The sequence below is a fragment of the Coregonus lavaretus genome (assembly GCF_964263955.1).
Source record: "Coregonus lavaretus genome assembly, chromosome: 20".
Classification (NCBI taxonomy): domain Eukaryota; kingdom Metazoa; phylum Chordata; class Actinopteri; order Salmoniformes; family Salmonidae; genus Coregonus; species Coregonus lavaretus.
This window is the reverse complement of record NC_140007.1, coordinates 37,899,143-37,917,728: the sequence shown is the minus strand read 5'-3', so window position 1 is coordinate 37,917,728 and position 18,586 is coordinate 37,899,143. Positions and strand designations below refer to the sequence as shown.

The following is an 18,586-nucleotide window of genomic DNA, read 5'->3' as shown; positions in this document are numbered from 1 at the left end:
ATACAGGAAGGGATGCTATACAGGAAGGGATGCTACACAGGAAGGGATGCTATACAGGAAGGGATGCTATACAGGAAGGGATGCTACAAAGGAAGGGATGCTATACAGGAAGGGATGCTACACAGGAAGGGATGCTACACAGGAAGAGATGCTACACAGGAAGGGATGCTATACAGGAAGGGATGTTACACAGGAAGGGATGCTTCACAGGAAGGGATGCTACACAGGAAGGGATGCTATACAGGACGGGATGCTATACAGGAAGGGATGCTATACAGGAAGGGATGTTACACAGGAAGGGATGCTACACAGGAAGGGATGCTACACAGGAAGGGATGCTATACAGGAAGGGATGTTACACAGGAAGGGATGCTACACAGGAAGGGATGCTACACAGGAAGGGATGCTATACAGGAAGGGATGTTACACAGGAAGGGATGCTACACAGGAAGGGATGCTACACAGGAAGGGATGCTATTCAGGAAGGGATGCTATACAGGAAGGGATGCTACACAGGAAGGGAAGGGATGCTATACAGGAAGGGATGCTACACAGGAAGGGATGCTACACAGGAAGGGACGCTATACAGGAAGGGATGCTAACAGGAAGGGATGCTATACAGGAAGGAATGCTATACAGGAAGGGGTTTTATACAGTTATTGTCAAGGCTGTCTCCACATTATTATTTCACTAATAATTCTGTTTAGGTTCAAGCTGCATTGTCTCCTGAAAGGAAGTATTAGTTAATACCCACCACCATAAGCTCTTTACTACAATCTATTCAAAGGCTAAACTGCTGCCTTGTGAAAACATGGAGACCTGTTTGCATGTTAATTCCAAAAGACACAGCTCCATTTCCCTACACTTCACATTCACTACTTAAGTTGGCATTATACATCGCCTTTTCTCAAATGTCATTACAGAGAAAATTATTTCAGAGAATTTGGTGTGTCATCTGAGAGAGTACAAAGGCTGACTAACTAAAAGCTTCAGCTGGCAGCTGCTGCAGGCCAGGCAGCATCACAATCAATGGCCATTCCTATGTGACAGTATCAACGCGCATGCCCTGTCCAGCTGAAGATCTCTTTTTTTTCAGCCATCTATTTCCTGTGTTTGATGGGTGCAAAATCGACTTGTCACTTAAATCTCGCTGGATTGATTGCTTTGCTTGTGCCTTCTGGTTTTTCCCTTTAATGTTATCACCGAGTAAATGTGTGTTATGACCTGTCAAACACCCCGGTAATGGCTGAAATGGGCTCAGTGGAATGCATTGTCTTTCCGTTGCATCTATAAGAACGCTAAAGCTTCGTCAGGGCTTTAACGCATCGTCTCAACACTTACATCACAAGAAAGAGAAGAAAGATACATTTATTTTGATGGGTGTAAATTTTTTTGTGGAATTGAAAAAAGTAAAAATGTAAAACAATTGAAATGTTTACAATTAGATGAGCTGAAATGAAAGCAACTTCCGAAAATGAACACTTGGATTATAGCGATATTATGTCTGATCTCGCAAACAATCTAAAGTATGTATAGATGGGTGTAATCTAGAGCCAAGCTTGTTGATTTTTTATCTGAGGGTATTCTGCTATTGACACACTTCTTGAATTATGCAACAGAACGTGACAACAACAGTCATTAATGAGGCAGTCTAGACAGCGCAGGGGATTGCAGGTAGGCCTAGACAGCAAGTCTTTGGTGGTTTCAGGCCTGTTCCACCCATTTATGTTAATGTTTTAATATATGCAACTGCACCCAGTGTATTTATGCAAATGAGGCACATATACTTGACTTTCTTTTAACATAAAATATTTTGTAAATACTTGAAACCATTACAAAATGTATATATGAGTGCATTCTAATATATATATATATATATATATATATATATATATATATATATATATATATATATATATATATATATATATATATATTATTATTATTTTTACAATAAATTGAATACCTGAATTCCCACCAAAATCCCTGAACTCCATTCATTATTTGTCCGTGCCAGTAAAATGTTTTATATGCTATAATTCTGTCAATATCTACATTTAAAAATTTCAAAACTTTTGGATAATCTTCATCCATTGTCCAACTGTTGCATTTATTAGAATGATTATTTATTAGAAAAACCTTTCAACAATTTTGATGACCATTGCTAGTGACAGGCTAGCCAGGTAGAGATAACCTGGTCCCAGATGTCTTTGTGATCTTGCGAACTCCATTGCTATCATTGTCAAGCCAAACATGACAATTCCATAAGGAGATGGTAAGAGAGCAGCAATAAAATGGTGTCCAGGCTAAGGTAGAGTCTAAAGAGAGTAATGTAAAATCTATGATCCGTTGAATGTGTGTGGAGGATACAGAATGTTCTAGAATGTTCCTGGTAGATGTTTCCAGTGCTGGTTCTGAATGTTCTGAGGAGAGAATATAGCACAGAATATAGCCCTATTTGGTAAAAGACCAAGTCCATATTATGGCAAGAACAGCTCAAATAAGCAAAGAGAAACGACAGTCTATCATTACTTTAAGACATGAAGGGCAGTCAATACGGAACATTTCAAGAACTTTGAAAGTTTATTCAAGTGCAGTCACAAAAACCATCAAGCGCTATGATGAAACTGGCTCTCATGAGGACCACCACAGCATGGCTACCACAGCATTCTGCAGCGATACGCCATCCCATCTGGTTTGGGCTTAGTGGGACTATCATTTGTTTTTCAACAGGACAATGACCCAACACACCTCCAGGTTGTGTAAGGGCTATTTTACCAAGACGGAGAGTGATGGAGTGCTGCATCAGATGACCTGGCCTCCACAATCCCCCGACCTCAACCAAATTGAGATGGTTTGGGATGAGTCGGACCGCAGAGTGAAGGAAAAGCATCCAACAAGTGCTCAGCATATGTGAGAACTCCTTCAAGACTGTTGGAAAAGCATTCCAGGTGAAGCTGGTTGAGAGAATGCCAAGAGTGTGCAAAGCTGTCCTCAAGGCAAAGGGTGGCTATTTGTAGAATCTCAAATATAAAATATATTTTGATTTGTTCTACACTTTTTTGGTTACTACATGATTCCATATGTGTTATTTCATAGTTTTGATGTCTTCACTATTATTCTACAATGTAGAAAATTGTAAAAATAAATAAAAACCCTTGAATGAGTAGGTGTGTCCAAACTTGTTGCATCACTGCCTGGTATGGAAACTGCTCGGCCTCCGACCGCAATTCACTACAGAGGGTAGTGCGTACAGCCCAGTACATCACTGGGGCCAAGCTTTCTGCCATCCAGGTCCTCTATACCAGGCGGTGTCAGAGGAAGGCCCTAAAAATTGTCAAGGACTCCAGTCACCCTAGTCATAGACTGTTCTTTCTGCTACCGCACGGAAAGCGGTACCGGAGCGCCAAGTCTAGGTCCAAAAGGCTTCTTAACAGCTTCTACCCCCAAGCCATTGTTACAGGAGTGGGTCGCAGTTCCGGAGCGACCCACTAGGTGTCATCCTCCGTCAACCATAGGCACCTCCTCACTCACAGTCGGGACTAATTATCTGCCTATTGGTGTCACCTGTGGCTATCTGATTCACCTGTGTATTTATGCCCTCACGTCCCTGTGTTCCCTTGCTCAGTTTCTTGATGTCAAGCAGTACGTATCAGTGTCGGATTACGTGACGGAGTTGTAGGTACTCGAGAAGTGTTCTCCCTGTGTCATTGTGTTTTTCCAGTCAGAGTTAGTATTTCGTATTGTTTGTTGTCTGCCTGTTATTTGGAGACCTATGTGCTCCTCATTTGTTTTCATGTATAGTCTGTTGTTTTGTATCCTGGCTTTTGGACCACCAGTAAAGATCCTTGTTTCACCATCTCTGCCTACTGTCTATCCTTAACCGCACCTGGGTCACACCTCAAACCAACCCTTACAAGCCTTAAGACTCCTGAACAGCTAATCAAATGGCTACCCGAACTATTTGCATGATTTTTCCTAAAACTGCATTGTTGGTTAAGGGCTTGTAAGTAAGCATTTCACTGTAAGGTTGTATTCGGCGCATGTGACAATAAACATTTTATTTGATTGGATTATAGAAAAAAAATTATAGGGTCAGGAAAACAGTCTCTGGAATTCACCCTCTCTCTTCACCTCCTGACCCACAGAAAACGTCAAAAGAAAATGACCCCGGATGATCATAGGGGGGTCATTTTCTTAGGACCTTTTCTTCTTATCTTTTTTACTACAAAACATGCTCACTGTCAAAGGGACATATAAATACTGTACATCCTACACATAATGGGTTGATTTGTAGGAGGCGTCCCATCTGTATCTTTTCCTGTCAGATATGAGTCATACAGTACGAGGACTGCTATGTGTTTTTAGTGGTGGTGAAATGATCAAGAAGCTACACATAGGCTACAGTATATCTTCTCCCTCCATAACATACTGGAGCAAATGTAACATAATACAATTGCTATTTGATAAAACCTTTATGCCACAATTACAACATTAACGTGATCAAGTGTCCGATGTTTCTGGATTTGCATCTTTGATATCTAAACAGAGTTGTTTGATTGTGCAGCTAAAGATATATAAACCATATCCAGCTAGCCAGGACAGTCCTGGAACAGAACAACTAAAGGTAAACCATCTCCAGCTAGCCAGGACAGTCCTGGAACAGAACAGTGGATGGCCCTAAACTCTGACCTTAGCTTGCTCAATCTCCTCCTTTCCTAAATCCCTAATTCACACTGCGTCCAGCCGAGCCCAATTGTGATCCGGATGAATCATTGTGTTTCAGCTTAAGTGGCTGAACCTGGCCTCTAGCATAGCAGCATCCCTCTCTTACTCACTCATCCCCTCCCTCCTCTTCCCTTCCCTTTAGCATCCAAGCACTCACTCGCCCCCTCCCTCCTCTCTCCCTTGGACTCTAGCATAGCATCGACTCACTTACTCACTCACCCATTTGTCATCATCATGCTGCTTGCAACATGAGATCAGATTCTGTCCTGTCCAATGTTTCCCAACATTTCCTATCATTGCTCTGGTCGTACTTACTGTTACCCAAACATAAACAGGGATTGATTCCTGCTGCTAATGTTTGTTTAGTTTTTCTAAGATCAGATGCTGTACTGTCCTGTGATTGTCCAGTGTTTCCCAACATTTCCCCATCACTGGTCTGGCCGTACATAATGTACGGCCAGGGCTCAGTTCTAGGCCCTCTCCTATTCTCGCTATACACCAAGTCACTTGGCTCTGTCATATCCTCACATGGCCTCTCCTATCATTGCTACGCTGACGACACACAACTAATCTTCTCCTTTCCCCCTTCTGATAACCAGGTGGCGAATCGCATCTCTGCATGTCTGGCAGACATATCAGTATGGATGATGGATCACCACCTCAAGCTGAACCTCGGCAAGACGGAGCTGCCCTTCCTCCCGGGGAAGGACTGCCCGTTCCATGATCTCGCCATCACGGTTGACAACTCCGTTGTGTCCTCCTCCCAGAGTGCGAAGAGCCTTGGCGTGACCCTGGACAACACCCTGTCGTTCTCCGCTAACATCAAGGCGGTGACCCGATCCTGTAGGTTCATGCTCTACAACATTCGGAGAGTACGACCCTGCCTTACACAGGAAGCGGCACAGGTCCTAATCCAGGCACTTGTCATCTCCCGTCTGGATTACTGCAACTCGCTGTTGGCTGGGCTCCAGAGACATTTGAAACCCCACCTCTTTAAGGAATACCTGGGATAGGATAAAGTAATCCTTCAACCCCCCCCCCCCCCCCCCCCCACTTTACTCCACCCCCCCCCCCCCCCCCCCCCCCCCCAAAAAAAAAACATAAAAAAAAAAAAAAAACATTGTAAAGTGGTTATCCCACTGGCTATAAGGTGAATGCACCTATTTGTAAGTCGCTCTGGATAAGAGTGTCTGCTAAATGACGTAAATGTAAATGTAAATGTTACCTGAACGTCATGTGGAGACTCACAAGGGTCTCCAGACGGATTGATTCCTGCTGGTAAAGTTTTTGTTTTGTGCATTTCCCATCAGTGGCGAGTGCTAGCAACAAGATCAGCTGCTGTACTGTTCTGTACTGTCCAATGTTTCCCAACATTCCCCCCAACCCAGACAGTGACAGTGAGTAAGATTGTGAGCCTTCAGTGATTGACTGAAGTATTTTCTCTTTCTTTAATGTCCATACAAGAGCATCATTGTTAGCTTCTACTATGGAGTAGCCTACATTTTAACAATATGGATTATATGGAGGATTATGAAGGTGAATGGAAGGAAACCTACTGAAATCTCAGTATCCTTAGTTTCAAGAACTAAATGAGCAGATGTAGGCCAACTGTATTATTCAAATCAGTTGGGAGGGACCTTTATAAAAATGCCTTCAATGCCTTGGAAACACAATGCATTATTTATGCACATCACTGAAAATAATTTGGGGTATTTTTGCAAAGGTGTTTAGTGGGTTGTTTAGTAAGAGTGTATTTTGTAACTCTCATTGTGCTGGCTCAGTAGTGCACTATTGAGTGACCATGAGGTTTTAAAACACACCAAAACAACTAAAGTCCATCTCTCTTTTGTAACAAAATGTTCATGAGAAAAACGATTCAGTCCAATATCTGGTTGTGTGGCTTTAGATATGCATAGCCGATGTGGTATGAGTTACCTATAATACAAGAGCAGCCTATTCATTCCCTTCAAGTCAAATTAACTATGCCAGTGACACTATATGACAAATGCTGGTCTATTTGACACTGTATAGCAACGAAGTTGCCAGACTTTCCAAATCATTGGCTACAATGTTACAATGTTCTCGCTCTGAAAGTGCATGGCCATATTGTCGCACGAGATAGTGTAATTGTTGCAAGAATGCACTTTAGAATGTAGCCGATCATTATTGTAAATTACTCGAAAATTACTCGATTATTTAATTCAGTTCTCTATAGTCTATCTGACTGTCATCAAGTGAGTAGGCCTATGACGTTGTGATGAATGTATCGTTTCCAATACTTTCTAACCTTAGCTTCTCCTCCGGACAAGCCACGACAATAGCCTACCTTTATAAAGATTACAACTGAACAACCGCAACATAGTTGTTTTTACATCCTAAATCGCATGCAGCTCAACACAAATATTTCAATAGGATTTGGTTTGAACTGAACCCGCGAAGGTGTAACCTGATCACTGCAACAAAAAAAATCCCTAGCCTACAGCCACATAGATTCTGAACCATAAACGATTCACACGCATAAATAGGCCACCTTTAAAACCCGCGAATGATAGCTACAAATGTTTGGGCATTCTACAGCGGCGAAATCGGTGCAATGCATGTGCATATTGATCGGGTCCGTATAGCCTACTGATCGATTCAAGGGAAAGTGTGCTGCCTACCTAGAACTGGGGACGCGCAGGCCTTTCCCTTTCAGCGATGTGCTGTGATATATGTTTTGTCTAGCTGCTGAATAACCTTATAAGACAACATTGAACGAGCATGTCAACAACAGAACAAGAACAAAGGGCATACAGTATTTTGAATCATTCGTGGGGCTACATCTCATCTGGGAATGGGAGTCAAACCGAGCAGCTGGTAGCACGACACTGTCATACATGGCTTTGAATCCCCTTTGATTTAAGCAAAAAAATGAACCCATATGAAGCTCAACACATCTGTAGGTTAGTTGACGACAGTTGTTTTGTTATGTCAATAACACACTAAATGAATCATGTATGCTGGCTACAGACAGGTGGTTATGAAATGAGCATTTGACAAAAGGTGAGCAGGTTAGATTGCCTATATCCTATGAAGTATGTCTCACAAATATGGCACCTATATGATTAGAAGGAATAGCCTGGCCCTATTGTTCATATCGATCACTAGCAGACTGGTTGAGTCTAAAGCCTATAGGTGTTATGAAGACATTTTTGCTGGGGCGAACAGCAGGCTATGTGGTGAATAGCCTACATTGCATGATAGACCTATATTGCTAAAGAGTGGGCATGCAGTTTCACAATGCAATAGGCTACAACACACTAGACTGTCACTTACCATCAATAGCTGCTGTAGGAGATAGGATCTCCAAACTGAGCAGAAATCCCACGAAGAACAACCTCATTGCCAACACCTTTGCAATGCCAGATGGCATTGCTTTTTTGTTAAAAAAAAAATACTGGATATAACGTTGGCTAGAATTCTAAAATCAAATAATATATTCAAACACCTCATCCGAACACCCCGAATGGTCCGGTGCGATTGCCCGTTCTCTTTGCGCCCTGCAACCACGCACTGAGAATAGCAAAGGTAGGCAGCAGTAGGCTATGGATCCAAATGTAGAAACAGAGAGAGGCTTGCTAAAGCCTAGTGAGCCTACGTGTTGTGCTCATGCACAGTCATGTATATGTATTATACATTATCAGCATGCATGATCCATATAAGCCCACACACTATTTTTCAAAGGAAAATCTATTGTGAACACAATGTGGCTTCACCATTCCTCTAGAAATGTCCAACTAGTTCACAAGCTCCTCAAATCTCCGTCACTGCGGCAGTGTTGAAAATATCCCATGCCATAAAATTAAAAATAAAAGCGCCTTTTTCTTTGGGAGCTCAACCGCCTCTGTTACTGGTGGTTACAACACATTGAGTGGATGCTGGTGAGTCTGAAGCTCCGACACACACAGCACTCTGGAACCAGTGGATGACGTCACCAATTAAATTCTTACAGAAAATCGGAAACTACGCGGCAAGCTCCCTTTGCGCAAGCGCCGAGACGCTTTTCAGCGCATTCAACTGGCGCCACTACACCAACCATATTGGCACAAGGACAGTTGTTTTCTGCAGTTTCAATTTGGTTAACAAGTGGACACCCTCAAATCTGTCTGTCATTAGAGTTGAACAGGTCCGAAATATTATAACACATTGGCCTACTGTATATAACACAGAACATATTTAATGTCCATATTTTAATACTTTTTAAAGAATGTCACATTGGGTCTTGCAACACTTTTGAAGCTTTTCCCTAGCTTTGTGCACACACAGCTGCTCTTAACTTCAGCACTGATAAGTGTGCATGGTAGAGCTGTCCAGAATCATACCCTTAGGCTTCTATGTTACTATGATGACAGATGAGATCATGGATATTGTTATTATTATCATGAGATGCCTCCCAGCCAGGGTTCCAGAGAGGAAGGATGTGCTATATTCAAAACAGATCTTTGGACTTTCTATGACATCCCACTCAGAGAACATTCTCTGACTCAGACCAATGATGTATATAAACCCTCGATTGCTGATGCTATGTTTGTGCCATTGAGAAGCTTTGAAGCCATTGGTCGGCCATATTGGCAGTGGCACTCCCCAGTAGGAGCAATCCTCCATAAGAATGAATGGAATTCTACAGTATTTCAATTAAATGTTTCAAGGACAAAATTACATGTATTTAAGTATTTTTGTTGTTGTACTGGGGACAGTAACATTAGTCATCTAAAAAAATTATACTTAAAGGAAAATATTTGTATATATCTTTTCATTAAAAAAAATGTTTATTTCACATAATATAATTAAAAAGTATGCATTAAGTTGTCTGTGCCTCCATCTTGGGACGCCCCAACCATTAAAAAATATATATTGGAAGATATAGAAGCTATTTATTAATGTCTACATTCGTTTTTTCCATGTTTATTCTATTACAGACACCTTAATGCATACTTTTAAATGATATTATGTGAGCTAAACATAAAAATGTATAAAAACATTTTCCTTAAAGTATACTTTTTTGAGATTCCTAATGTTACTGTCCCCACTACAACAAGAACATACTTAAATACATGTAATTTTGTCCTTGAAACATTTAATTGAAATACAATAGAATTCCATTCATTCCTATGGACGACTGTGCCTACTCTCAACGGCCAATACATAGCATCAGCAAACCAGGGTTTATATACATAATTGAACCCACTCCACTGCATTTCTCAGGAGAGAACCTCCTCTTGTGGTAAATGAAGGACATGGCATCTAACTCAGAGAGCACCATTCTTCAACAGTAGTAGCACAGAGTTTTCCTAGCAGGCGCATCTCAATAGTCTAATGTGGTAACAGCTCATAATAACTGTAGAGTATATGGGCTGGGGGAAAATGAATGCAAAAAATATATATACAGCTTTTTAGGCAAAATGTGCTGAACAATAACTTTAAGCAATGCAATTCATAAGCATTGAATAGCCTATAAATTAGGCTATAAAATAGCTTACACATTTCATTCACTTTAGACAAAGCCATAGCCAAACTAATGCACATAAAAAATGTACTCTGGACTCTGACATAACATCTGACATCATGATTCAATCATCAGTGATATATGGATTCCCATCCTATGAATGTCAGCTCAGTTCACAATGCTGCATAATAAAAATCCCTATTTATTCCCAAAGCAGCAGAGTTGTATTATGGCTTGTTTCCAAGGGTGAGTCCCAAATGGCACCCTATTTCGTACAGTGCACTACTTTTGACCAGTTCCCTATCATAGGGATATCTTATGGCCCTGGTCAAAAGTAGTGCACTACATAGGGAATAGGGTGTCAGTTGGGAAGCAACCAAGACTTGGGGTAGTAGAGGAAGTTGGTTTCCATCTGGTGCAGTTAGACAATGAAAATGTCTATAACCCATCGGAGAGAAACAGAGATCTGAGGCTGGCTTAAATAACTCTCTCTCTCTCTCTCTCTCTCTCTCTCTCTCTCTCTCTCTCTCTCTCTCTCTCTCTCTCTCTCTCTCATCTCTCTCTCTCTCTCTCTCTCTCTCTCTCTCTCTCTCTCTCTCTCTCTCTCTCTCTCTCTCTCTCTCTTCTCTCTCTCTCTCTCTCTCTCTCTCTCTCTCTCTCTCTCTCTCTCTTCTCTCTCCTCTCTCTCTCTCTCTCTCTCTCTCTCTCTTCTCTCTCTCTCTCTCTCTCTCTCTCTCTCTCTCTCTCTCTCTCTCTCTCTCTCTCTCTCTCTCAGACTGATACTAAGAATCTGAGTGACATAGTCAGGGGGGAGGGACCTCTGGCGTTCTCATCCAATGCGTTTCGAGAAGGAGACGAGGAGAGAGGACACGAGGAGTATGCAATTGAGATTCTCCTGATGAGTCAAAAACACGAAGATGGTGTGTCAAAACATATATCGATCTAACAAACTTTGGCCCATTGATAATCCATTATCATGGACTTAGAAAACATAGAGTGGGATTTGGTGTGGTTTCCAAGGCCTGGGGCGACAGGGGAAGTCAGAGTACAAACAGAGATCCTATCTAGATCCCCCTCTAAGAGAATGTATGTCCCAAATGGCACCCTATACCCTATATAGTGCACTCGTTTTGATAAGGGCCCATAGGGCTCTGGTCAAAAGTAGTGAACTATGTTGGGAATAGGGAGCCATTTGGGAAGCAAGCAATATAAGGCTGACACCTACTGTTATAAGTAATAAGCAACTATTACAAATATGGAGTGGAAGGATTTGGATACTTAGAGAGGCAGACAAAGGACAGATCATCCACAACACATATCTTTTGCATGCCTCCACTGATGACTTCCGTGCACAGGGGTTGACCTGGCTTGTTGCCATAGTCAAACTACAATATGAATCTGTAAAACTACTTGACCCAAAAAAGTACTTCTATCGTGACCTTAGATGATATCATGCCTTCTGGTGGATTTTAGATAGACAGCTTATAGTCAGTTGATTTTAGTATGAAAACACCAACATCCTAATATAGACACCAGAAACTAAAATGATCTAACCCTTCCAGACCTGCAGAGGGCACTGAACACTTAACATGGTGTAAATGGAACGTTTGTTGTAGTATATAGTTAGACTTTCAATGTACTGTATATCAAGTATCAACCATCAAGATATATAGGATAAATGATTATTGATGACAAATGATTATCAACTCATATTTAGATATCTTATGTTTACTGGTGTTATTTCATTTAAAAGCACAATAACCGTTTAATCATTTTAATAATAACAGAGATTCATTATAAAAGTGGGAGGAAAATTGAATAGAAATAATTGCTGCAGCTTTCAAATGTTACATTTGAGCTTACTCTCACCACCAAAAGCTGCAGGGCATGGATGTTTGTTTTCAGCGTTTGGTGCAGAGAACACCCCAGCCTGCAGAAGTCTTCCAACATACACTCTTAGAAAAACCGCGCTATCTAGAACCTAAAAAGGGTTATTTGCTGTCCCAATAGGAGAACCCTTTGAATAACCCTTTATGGTTCCAGGTAGAACCCTTTTGGGTTCCATCTTGATCCCTTTACACAGAGGGTTCTACCTGGAAGCAAAAAGGGTTATCCTATGGGGACAGCCGAAGAACCCCTTTTTCTAAGAGTGTAGAGACAGAAGCACTTCTGGACTTGTCTCTGTGCTGTTTGTTGCTACTTGGCTATCTGCCAAACTTTTCGGTTTTTACTTTTAATACATTTATCAATGTCTTAGTTTTTTCCTTGCTCTACTTTTTTCATTCAACTTTTTCACCCCGGACGCTTTATCTGGATATGGTTCTACAGGACCTCCACCAGCCGAAAAAGCTAAGTAGTAACATTTACACTATGCCATCTAATTGCGGTCGCTGTACTCATAATATACAGGAGAACTATCGCCTTATGGTGAAGATAGCCGTGTTGCAAGCACAGCTTCAGATGCAATCGTTAGGCAAGGGCAATTTAAGTGTAGAAAAGGATGAAACAGCGTCTGTGCCACCAGTAAGTACAGATAGTAGTATAAATCCCCCTGCACAGTCCCTGCAGGGTTACTTAATGTTAGATCCCTCACTTCCAAGGCAGTCATAGTCAATGAACGAATCACTGATCATAATCTTGATGTGATTGGCCTGACTGAAACATGGCTCAAGCCTGATTCATTTACTGTGTTAAATTAGGCCTATCCTCCTGGTTACACTAGTGACCATATCTGCCACGCATCCTGCAAAGGCGGAGGTGTTGCTAACATTTATGACAGCAAATTTCAATTTACACAACAACAAAAAAATGACTGCGTTTTCGTCTTTTGAGCTTCTAGTCGTGAAATCTATAAAGCCATCTACTCAATCACTTTTTATAGCTACTGTTTACAGGCCTCCTGGGCTGTATACAGCGTTCCTCACTGAGTTCCCTGAATTCCTATCGGACCTTGTAGTCATGGCAGATTATATTCACATTTTTGGTGACTTTAATATTCACTTGGAAAAGTCCATATACCCACTTCAAAAGGCTTTCGGAGCCATCATCGACTCAGTGGGTTTTGTCCAACATGTCTCCAGACCTACCCATTGCCACAGTCATACCCTGGATCTAGTTTTGTCCTGCTCAGACCCCAACCAAGGATCATCAAAAGCCGTGCTATAAATTCTCAGACAACCCAAAGATTCTGGATGTCCTTCCAGACTCCCTCCACCTACCCAAGGACGTCAGAGTACAAAAATCGGTTAACCACCTAACTGAGGATCTACATTTTACCTTGCGTAATACCCTAGATGTAGTCGCACCCCTAAAAACAAAAAACATTTGTCACAAGAAATTTGCTCACTGGTATACAGAAAATACCCGAACCCTGAAATGGCGCTCCACCAAACCGGAAGTCTTCCTACTAGCTTGGAAAGACAGTACCGTGCAATATCGAAGAGCCATCACTGCTGCTAAATCATCCTATTTTCCCAACCTAATTGAGGAGAATAAGAACAATCCTAAATGTATTTGTGATACTGTCGCAAAGCTAACTAAAAAGCAGCATTCAACAAGAGAGGATAGCTTTCCCTTCAGCAGTGATAAATTCATGAACTTCTTTGATGAAAAGATCATGATCATTAGAAAGCAAATTACGGACTCCTCTTTGAATCTGCGTATTTCTCCAAAGCTTAGTTGTCCTGAGTCTGCACAGAACTGCCAAGACCTAGGATCAATGGAGACACTCAAGTTTTTTAATCCTGTATCTCTTGACACATTCATGAAAATCTCCCGAGTGGCGCAGTGGTCTAAGGCACTGCATCGCAGTGCTAGCTGTGCCACTAGAGATCCTGGTTCGAATCCAGGCTCTGTCGTAGCCGGCTGCAACCGGGAGACCAATGGGGCGGCGCACAATTGGCCCAGCGTCGTCTAGGGTAGGGGAGGGAATGGCCGGCAGGGAGGTAGCTCAGTTGTTAGAGCATGGCGTTTGCAACGCCAGGGTTGTGGTTTCGTTTCCCACGGGGGGCCAGTATAAAAAATACAATTAAAAAAAATGTGTGCACTAAACTGTAAGTCGCTCTGGATAAGAGCGTCTGCTAAATGACGTAAATGTAAAATAGTCATTGCCTCTAAACCGTCAAGCTGCATACTGGACCCTATTCCAAGTAAACTACTGAAAGAGCTACTTCCTGTGCTTGGCCCTCCTATGTTGAACATAATAAATGGCTCCCTATCCACCAGATGTGTACCAAACTCACTAAAAGTGGTAGTAATAAAGCCAAACCTTGACCCGGGAAATGTAAAAAACTATCGGCCTATATCGAATCTCCCATTCCTCTCAAACATTTTAGAAAAAGCTGTTGCTCAGTAACTCACTGCCTTCCTAAAGACAAATAATGTATACGCAATGCGTCAGTCTGGTATTAGACCCCATCATAGCACTGAGACTGCACTCGTGAAGGTAAATGACCTTTTAATGGCGTCAGACCAAGGCTCTGCATCTGTCCTCGTGGTCCTCTGCGTTACTCTGGACCCTGATCTCTCTTTTGACAAACATATCAAGACTATTTCAAGGACAGCTTTTTTCCTTCTTCATAACATTGCAAAAATCAGAAACGTTCTGTTAAAAAATGATGCAGAAAAGCTAATCCATGCTTTTGTAACTTCTAGATTAGACTACTGCAATGCTCTACTCTCCGGCTACCCGGATAAAGCACTAAATAAACTTCAGTTAGTGCTAAACACGGCTGCTAGAATCCTGACTAGAACCACAAACTTTGATCATATTACTCCAGTGCTAGCCTCTCTATATTGGATTCCTGTTAAGGCTAGGGCTGATTTCAAGGTTTTACTGCTAACTTACAAAGCATTACATGGGCTTGCTCCTACCGATCTCTCCGATAAATACCTACACGTACACTACGGTCACAAGACGCAGGCCTCCTTATTGTCCCTAGAATTTCTAAGCAAACAGATGGAGGCAGAGCTTTCTCCTATAGAGCTCCATTTTTATGGAATGGTCTGCCTATCCATGTGAGAGACGCAGACTCGGTCTCAACCTTTAAGTCTTTACTGAAGACTCATCTCTTCAGTAGGTCCCTTGATTGAGTTTAGTCTGGCCCAGGGGTGCGAAGGTGAACGGCAAGGCACTGGAGCGACGAACCGCCCTTGCTGGCTCTGCCTGGCTGGCTCCCCTCTCTCCACTGGGATTCTCTGCCTCTAACCCTATTATGGGGGCTGAGTCACTGGCTTACTAGTGCTCTTCCATGCCGTCCCTAGGAGGGGTGCGTCACTTGAGTGAGTTGAGTCACAGACGTGATCTTCCTGTCCGGTTTTGGAGATCTTCGTGGGCTATACTCAGCCGGTAGTAAATTGGTGGTCTGTTGATATCCCTCTAGTGGTGTAGGGGCTGTGCTTTGGCAAAGTGGGTGGGGTTATATCCTGCCTGGTTGGCCCTGTCCGGGGGTATCGTCGGACGGGGCCACAGTGTCCCCCGTCCCACCCCTGTCTCAGTCTCCAGTATCTATGCTGCAATAGTCTATGTGCGGGGGGCTAGGATCAGTCTGTTATATCTGGTGTAATTCTCCTGTCTTATCTGGTGTCCTGTGTGAATTTAAGTATGCTCCCTCTGACTCTCTCTCTCTCCCTCCCCTCCCGGAGGACCTGAGCCCTAGGATCATGCGTCAGGACTACCTGGCCTGATGACTCCTGGCTGTCCCCAGTCCACCTGGTCGTGCTGCTGCTCCAGTTTCAACTGTTCTGCCTGTGGCTATGGAACCCTGACCTGTTCACCGGATGCGCTACCTTGTCCCGGACCTGCTGTTTTCCACTCTCTCTCTCTCTCTACCACACCTGCTGTCTCGACCTCTGAATGCTCTGCTATGAAAAGCAAACTGACATTTACTCCTGAGGTACTGACCTGTTGCACCCTCTACAACCACTGATTATTATTTGACCCTGCTGGTCATCTATTAACGTTTGAACATCTTGAAGAACAATCTTAAATGGCCATGTACTCTTATAATCTCCACCCGGCACAGCCAGAAGAGGACTGGCCACCCCTCAGAGCCTGGGTCCTCTCTATGTTTCTTCCTAGGTTTCTGCCTTTAGAGGGAGTTTTTCCTAGCCACCGTGCTTCTACATCTGCATTGCTTGCTGTTTGAGGTTTTCGGCTGGGTTTCTGTATAGCACTTTGTGACATCTGCTGATGTAAAAAGGGCTTTATAAATACATTTCATTGATTGATTGATAGAATGTAATGTTGTGGAGAATCTGAGAAAAACAGTGTCCGGGTATCCCTAGACCCTAGCCGATTGTCCAGACAATCACACCTCAGTCCTTAGTTGAGAATAAACAAGGTTGGGGAAGTTGAAGTGAATTAACCTCATTACAAAGCAACATATCTGACTGGATTTTATGTTTAGTTTTGTATATACTTGAATTCCTTTTAGAGACATAGAATCTTATTAAGTCTGAATTTGTTATGTCAATACAATGAATCATCAATTATACTTGGTAACAACTCAACCTGATAATCTCAACCTGATAATACCCTAGAGGAAGAAGGCAGGGTGTTCAGTCAGTGCTAGCGTTGTGAATCTGGCATGGACACAGCATGTTGTGTGGGAGACAGTCTGAAAGGGTGCCAGGGTGAACAGTCCCTGACCACATGTTATCCCAGCCAGAGCAACCTGGCCTCTCTCCAGACTGTACATCTGCAACAGCACACAGTCAATCCCCCTGCTTTACTGACCCAGCCAAGGAGATGGGACAGGGGAGGGCATTTACATTTTTACATTTGAATCATTTAGCAGACGCTCTTATCCAGAGCGACTTCCAATTAGTGAGTGCATACATTTTTCATACTGGCCCCCCGTGGGAATGAGAGGAGGGAGAGGAAGGTAATCTAGGGGGGATGGTCTGCGCATGGAGGGAGTTGGCATGGCGCTTGCAATGCCAGGAGAGTGGGTTTGATTCCCGGGACCACCCATAAGTAAAACATTTATTTTACATTTACATTTATGCACGCATGACTGTAAATCGCTTTGGATAAAAGCGTCTGTGCCTTCAGAAAGTATCCCTTGACTTATTCCACATTTTGTTGTATTACAGGCTGAATTTTATATTAATTAAATTGGAGGAAAAAAAATCTCACCCATCTACACACAATACCCCATAATGACAAAGTGAAAACATGTTTTTAGAAATATTTGCAAATGTATTGAAAATGAAATACAGAAATATCTCATCTGAAGAAGGCCATTGAAGGCCGAAACGTCAATCTTTTAAACTTGTCTAATAAAACTACACATTTTTAATGTTGAGCGAGCATTGCACCTTTTCCTGTCCAATGATGTCTACACATTTTTAGGTTGCACCTCTACTCACGTTGGAAGAGCACCTTTTTTAAATTCTTCATGCTCTGTCAAGTTGGTTGATGATCATTACTAGACAGCCATGTTCAAGTCTTGCAATTGATTTTCAAGCCGATTTAAGTCAAAACTGTAACTAGGCCACTCAGGAACATTCAATGTCGTCTTGGTAACCAACTCCACAGTATATTTGGCCTTGTGTTTTAGGTTATTGTCCTGCTGAAAGGTGAATTTGTCTCCCAGTGTCTGTTGGAAAGCAGACTGTACCAGGTTTCCCTCTAGGGTTCCGTTAATTTTTATCCAAAAAAACTCCCTAGTCCTTGCCGATGACAAGCATACCCATAACATGATGCAGCCACCACCATGCTTGAAAATATGAAGAGTGGTACTCAATGACGTGTTGTGTTGGATTTGCCCCAAACATAACGCTTGTATTCAGGACATTTCTTTGCCACATTTTTTGAAGTTTTACTTTAGTGCCTTCTAGCATACAGGATGCATGTTTTGGAATATGTTTATTCTGTACAGGCTTCCTTCTTTTCACTCTGTCATTTAGGTTTGTATTGTGGAGTAACTACAAGGTTGTTGATCCATCCTCAGTTTTCTCCTATCACAGACATTAAACTCTGTTTAAATGTCACCATTGGTGTGATGGGTGATTTGAAGGAGTCAGGCGCAGGAGGGTAAATCACAGAATAACAGGATTTATTACGGAATACAGCGTTACGCAGTAATGCGTCAAAACAGTCCAGTGCGCAAAACATGCGCACTGGAACCAACAAGGCACACAGGGAAAATAACCCGGCAATACAAAATACAAGGAGCTCAACCGAGCTTCACTAACCAGGGACACTTTGCGAACCAGGGACACATGCTCAGCGCGCGTAGCGGAATACACCAGAATGTCATCGATGTAGACCACTACACCGCGACCAAGCATGTACCGAAACACCTCGTTCACAAAGGACTGGAAGACTGATGGAGCATTCATCAAACCGTACGGCATCACCAGGTATTC

General features: G+C 42.4%; 1 pseudogene across 1 annotated transcript in view; it reads right to left on the bottom strand.

Annotated features, from left to right (window-relative positions):
• LOC311148154 (low-density lipoprotein receptor-related protein 1-like) overlaps positions 1–8,345 on the bottom strand; it is a 186,430-nt pseudogene extending 178,085 nt beyond the window's left edge. Inside the window, exon 1 of the transcript in view lies at positions 8,044–8,345. The product of the transcript in view is annotated as a low-density lipoprotein receptor-related protein 1-like (transcript). The remainder of the gene's footprint in view (positions 1–8,043) is intronic.
• Positions 8,346–18,586: the final 10,241 nt, after the last annotated feature.